General features: G+C 40.1%; 1 long non-coding RNA gene across 1 annotated transcript; it reads right to left on the bottom strand.

The window, feature by feature from the left end:
* Positions 1–1,550: 1,550 nt before the first annotated feature.
* LOC307029508 lies at positions 1,551–6,164 on the bottom strand. Its single transcript, XR_013805360.1, has 2 exons — positions 5,929–6,164; positions 1,551–5,258 (listed from the first exon to the last, which is right to left on the bottom strand). It is a non-coding gene; the product is annotated as an uncharacterized lncRNA (long non-coding RNA).
* Between the last annotated feature and the right edge of the window lie 364 nt (positions 6,165–6,528).

Genomic DNA, 6,528 nt, shown 5'->3' on the forward strand with positions numbered 1-6,528 from the left:
TGGTATCAAATAAACAGTAAGCATTGGTAACACAACTTCCAAAGTTACAGTAGAATAAAAAGGACCCTGACTCGGAAAATACACAATCCAACATGTTCATCAGAAGAGAATCAGTTATATTGTTTGTACACATGGTACTTTACATATATCTTTTTAATTTTTTTAATTATAAATACACTGTGAACTTTTATGCTACGATGTATGTGATGTCAGATAGTAACTAAAAAAAATCGCAGGCTACGTCAAATAAATTCATGTGTGTGTTGTGATTTGTGATTCGTCCACATTTAGACCAATCACTGCGTCACAATCTGCCGCCAAGTCTGGATTTGTTTATTGTGCATTCTGGAGACTCCCATTTCTGTTTGAATTACAAAGTGGACATCAGAAATTGGCCTAAAAGGTCTAAGGATTTATTCAAACGAAATAGCGATGAAAGAACTGCAGCCGATGGTGCTGCTGGCGACCCTGCACCTGCCGTTGTTTAAAGTTTCCAGGTGATGCAAACAGGCTGGACCAATGAGTGAGAGACAGAACTGGACTCCTCACAGCAGTGAACTTCAGCTCAGGTACAAAGACTCTTTTTTTCATACTGTACAAAGAATCAAGAAAGATATTGGTTTAAATGAATGAAGTATTGACTTTAATACACTGATATACATTCCATTAAACAATACTAAATACTAGGTCACCTACACATCAGTTAAGTTGAGGGGTTTTTCCATGCAAAAAGTTACATTTAGATGTTAACAAGCAATATGATTTTGTCAGCTTTCTAATTTAATGTATTGAAGGCAAAGATATTTAACACATAGTGAGAACTGCTACTATTTATCTCTCAATATTGTCTGTAAAAAACGTGGTAAAAGTTATTCTTTCAGTAAGACAAGAGAGCAAGTTTCTGCAGTTGCACTACGTTTTGATAACAGTTAAATATTATTTTGATAATAACATACATTTCAATGTTGATGAACTTCATACTTTTAATTCATAATCTTATTGTCTTTGTAGCTCACTGTCGAAATAAAAAAAAACATTACAATTACAAAATAATGATATCTACAGCCCCTAAACACACAAACACACCGCTTTCATAAATAACACACTTGTTCTGCAATAATATGTTTTACGTTTCCTGTCATTTTTGTTTGGAAAGACATGCCTGAAAGACACAACATTTTCTCCTTCTCTGAGGGTCAAGAAGAACATCAAAGAGGAAAATTAAAAGCTGATGTTATGAGATTTTAAGACCAGTACACTAAGTACTTTTATTTTATTGTAAAAACAGTCAGCTGATCGAATGCACCTATTTCCACATCTACACTCCATCCGCTGATTATTTCTATTTGCCTCGCTTTATGAGCTTCACATCACTTGTGCCTTGTGCCGCAGAGTTTGCAACGTCACAAATAAATAGGGCCAATCTTCAGTCAGATGTCAGTGGCGAACCGTGTCTATCACAACTGGACTTTCTGCAGACACACACTGATGGTTCGCCACTGGTGAATGTGTAATCTAACATTTTCAGAAAGAATAATGGACAAAAGGAGTACAAATACAAATACAATTTATTGAAATGTGAACCAAAACTTAATCAAACATGTTTTAAATAAAAAGCACATATGGACAGAAGGTGTAAAACTATTAAAGTAAACACATTTAGTCAAATAAAGTGACAGACTAGGCCTGTGCAGTTGGTATCAGCTTTGCCCAGCATGGGCAGCATGGGAAATGTGAACCAAAACTTAATCAAACATGTTTTAAATAAAAAGCACATATGGACAGAAGGTGTAAAACTATTAAAGTAAACACATTTAGTCAAATAAAGTGACAGACTAGGCCTGTGCAGTTGGTATCAGCTTTGCCCAGCATGGGCTCCTCCATCAGGTCCTCTCCAAACCAACAGACAGGACGTCCATCACACAGAGGTTTCTCCCTGAAGTCTCTGCAGTTTTCTGGACACCACGGTCTCAATCCGTCCACACAGAATATGAGAGGGGAAAAATTACAATTAAAAATGCTTAGTTTAGACAATAAGAAACATAAAGTTGACTGTTGAGTTGCTCAGTTTTTTTAGATTGTCAATACTATTACTGTATAACTAATATATCAGGTTAAGAGGCACATTCAAATAAAGATTGGTCTTTAAATACATGTTGTCTTTTGAATTGTTTGTCTAAAGTCAAGGATCTAGAACTGGTACTTAGTTTTAATGATACAGTCTGGTTATTATGCTGTTTGGAGGAGGCCTCACAGGTAAGAGCACTAACTAGCTACCATCACATGTACCTTAGCTTGACTTAAATGTATTAAACGTATAATTAAGTGATATCAAAATATAAATAACTAATGTCATGCAAACATATTAATATTTGCTTGATTCCAGTGTTGAATTTAGCACAATTGCATACAAACGTTAAGGGATCTTAAGATTCTGAAGTATTATGCTAAAAACTCAATAACTTAGATTATTATTTATAGTTTTGCTGAATAGTTTCATGTCCGCTTACCTGAGAAACGTAAAATGCCACGGCAGTGTGCAGATGGGGAGCATGTTAGCTTAGCTTGGTAGCTTCAGCTAGCTCTGGAACTTTCAGCTCGGTGGCAGCAGGTCCCGCCTCGGCTCCGCCTCTTTGCCCTTATTTGGAGCAGGCTGGAGAAGGCGGGAGTTGAACTCTGACGTCACTGTCAAGCCGTTAGTGGCCGACTCCGCCTACTAAGGGCTTCTCGGCAACTCTGCAGAATCCTATGGGTGACGTCACGGACCCTAATATGCATATATTATTTATAATATTAAATGTAAACATTGAATGAATATGCACGAGAGCAAAATGTATAAATGTGTGAGGGTAAATATATATGTATATGAGAGTGAAAATGTATGTATGTAAAAGGAGAATGTATGTGCGTGAGAGGACCAGTATGAATTACGGCCTGTACGGCCCCTCATTGCGGTTACCATCATTGCCCCGACACGCGATACTTCGTTACTTCGTTACTTCGTTACTTTTATAATATCAGTCATAACCACACTGACAGACAAGAGGGGTTTCCGCCGCAGGTTTATATCTGCGCGATTTGCGCGTCCACATCTCCACGTTCAGTGCTGCATAAACACGGCTGAGTCACCGATAACTTTCGAGGGGTGGAGGTATGCCCATTATTTTGAGTTCGTCCGAAGAATAGACAGGAATGTGACGGTGAGGTGCAAACTGTGTCCAGGCCAGAAGCTGTTATCCACTGCTGCAGGGACCTGCACAGGTACGGGCTAATGTTGCCCAGGCACAGGGCCGTTTGGCCTTTTTGGCTGACCTGCCCCTCTGGAGAGAGCAAGAGTTTGTTTGTCTTTTTTCTGTTGTGGCCGAATCAACATGGTAAGCCCACAATTAGTATTGTAGCGTCTCGCTGCGGGAAACACACTTTGTCAGCGCTGTCATCTGCCGGTGCGTTAAGACCACCTCAGTGTCGGATTTTGGAAACTTAATTTTGAGTTGTCTCATGGCAGTTAGGGTATAAGGGACAACCCAGGGGACTTTACTTCCTCTTGATACCGGAGGTTATTTACAAGAAAACACCTAAATATAGCCTACTTGTTGTTATTGTGCTTCTGTCTTTCTGTGTCTTTTCATCTGTAAACTCCCTCAACGGGGCCGCTCGCTCTCTTTTCTTGATCGCCCTCTCACGGCTGAACAGTTCAATGTACCGCTTCATTATAGGAATTCTGCTATGTCTCTACCACTTAGTTTGACCATCTCTGTTACTAATTTATGGAATACTTAATAAATAAGTAATTAGATACCTTACCGTTACTGCGCTCATAAAGAATGATAAGAATAAGAATAATGCGTCTTGAACTGGTTTCATTAATTAGTGTCTTTACGTTTCACAGACTGTTAGCTTGTTGTGGTAGGCTGGCAGCCTATTTTATTAAAGAGCAAATAAAAAGAAAGACTTGTGTTATGTCTTCCTTAATGGAATAGTAATTGGGGGTGCAAGTGGAGTCTCGCAGAGGCAAAACTGTGGCACGCACACTGTAGGTGCGCCGCAGTCTGCGTGATCTGCCTGTAGGGAGGGGCGGGCCGGCCCTGCGAGTAAAGTAACGAGTAAAGTAACGAGTAAAGTAACGAGTAAAGTAACAAGTAAAGTAACGAGTTAGAGAGTAACAAAGTAGTGTAATATATTACTTTTTTATAATAGTAATATGTAATATGTAGGGCTGTCAGTCGATTAAAATATTTATTCGCGATTAATCGCATTATTGTCCATAGTTAATCGCGATTAATCGCAAATTAATCGCACATTTTGTATCTGTTCTAAATGTACCTTAGAGGAATATTTTTCAAGTTTTTAATACTCTTATCAACATATGAGTGGACAAATATGCTTTATGCAAATGTTTATTATCATTTGAACAATGACAAATATTCTTATGAATATTAAACACAACAACCTCTGAACATTACAAATATTCGCCTCAATTCAATCTGGAACCTCTCTCATACAATGATACAATACAAAGTGTGTGTGCGTGTGTGTGCGTGTGTGCGTGCGTGCGTGCGTGTGTGTGTGTGTGTGTGTGTGTGTGTGTGTGTGTGTGTGATGGATCGTTGGAGCTATGTGCAACCTATGTGGGCAACTCAAGGCATATGATCGAAAGGGAGCTGCCTGGACGCTGCAATCATGTTGCGCGCACTATCCGTGCTGAGTGTGCTTACTTTTCCCACAATGTCCCACTGTCTGTCTACCTGCATAAAGTGAAGTGCTCGTCGAAGTTGTCGGCGAAATGTCACTCCTCTGTTTTCATTGAAACAGCTCCTCATATCCGTTAGCGCAGCTAGCTAGCACCAGATGCTAACAACAACAACAATACACGTAAGGTCTCTCTCTCACGCCACACATACACACACCCTCCCGGTCCTCCCGATGGCCAGTCGGTGCCTGAAGTGTGGTCTGCCGCAAGCAGACGGCAGGAGCGGGGCTGTCAGCATCAGCTTGTAGATAGTATTTTAAACTCGATGCGCTCTGAAACTACGGGGCGGCCGAGGACAAAAAATACACATGCGTTAATCGCGTTAAAATAATTAGTGGCGTTATTTTTTTTTGCGTTAACGCGTTAACTTGACAGCCCTAGTAATATGTAATATACTACTTTTTTTTAGTAACGACCCCATCTCTGCCCACCGGTAATAGCTTACCCCAGGTTTGAGGATCCATTTATCTTGCATGTAGATGCTTCGGAAGAGGGGCTTGGAGGAGTTCTATATCAGACAGAGGAAGGCAAACTAAGAGTTATAGGCTATGGCTCACGAACATTGACACCAGCAGAAAAAAACTATCGATTGCATTCAGGGAAACTGGAGTTTTTAGCACTGAAGAAGGCTGTAACAGGCAGATTTAGAGATTATTTGTTTTATGCTCCTTCTGTTACAGTATACAGTGATAACGATTGTTAACTGTGTTCGTTATTCTCCCGACCAGGAGAGAAGCTTTAAAAGGAGACTAAATGGAGTCTCTGTGAAAGTTCAATTGGTACTTTAATTAAAAAAGGCGCGGGTTTGTCACAAACATGATATTGTTCAGTCAGACAAACAGCTGTGATCTGGCTCTCGATAGGGAAGAGAAGAGAATGGATCTCTCCTCCGGTGCTGTTATATATCCTCTGCTGGCTCCTTCCCGCCAGCCGGCTCGCCTCGTCTCCAATGTCCGTTATTGCATTTAAACAGAGGATAGGTTCTTTTCACATTCAATATATGCTTAACACGCCGTTTCTCCTCATATTCTCTTTCATCACTTTTCATTTAACACATTCTAAACGCTGTAATCAATACTCTAAACAATACTTCTCGGCTCGTTTGGTTTCCGGTCATTCCGGATGTTGTCACATGCTACTCTCGTCTGTAAACAATAATGTATTCAAATAAACTGTACCTTCATTTAATATTCAGCATGGTAGTATCTCGACATCTATAGTTGTAGTGTTAAATCAGTAGGCTTCGGTTTGCACCACTCCATATCATTTCGCTACTAAATTCACCTCTTCAGGAAATCGTATATTAGCCACATGCTAACCGTAGATGAAGGATTTTCAGAATAAAAGCTTAACTGCTTGTGCACAAGAATTTCTGGTTTTTCAGTATAAAAGAGCGTTTAAACTGACGGCATGTTTAAACTACATTTCCCCATTAAAACATTGATTTTAATTTCTAACACAATCCTGTCACTTATGTCCTGAGCACAGCTAAACTTAACGCAAATGGACATCGCTGGGTGTCTGAGCTGGCTGACTTACCGCCAGGAAAAAGCAACACAGACGCAGACTTCTTGTCCCGCATACCTGCGAATAAGGGAGTGCACAGAGCAATGCTCTCCTGCTGCGTGAAGTGTTATGTGCAATACTTCACGCAGCTGAGACACAAAAACAATGTGAGGTGGACTGGATCTCAGCTATAACCTGCAGCCCACATATTCAGGAGGTAACTGCAGATAATCAGCCATGAACATGGAAACAGCACAAGTTAAGCAACTCTT

Source organism: Notothenia rossii (genome assembly GCF_949606895.1).
Source record: "Notothenia rossii genome assembly, chromosome: 2".
In the NCBI taxonomy this organism is placed as follows: domain Eukaryota; kingdom Metazoa; phylum Chordata; class Actinopteri; order Perciformes; family Nototheniidae; genus Notothenia; species Notothenia rossii.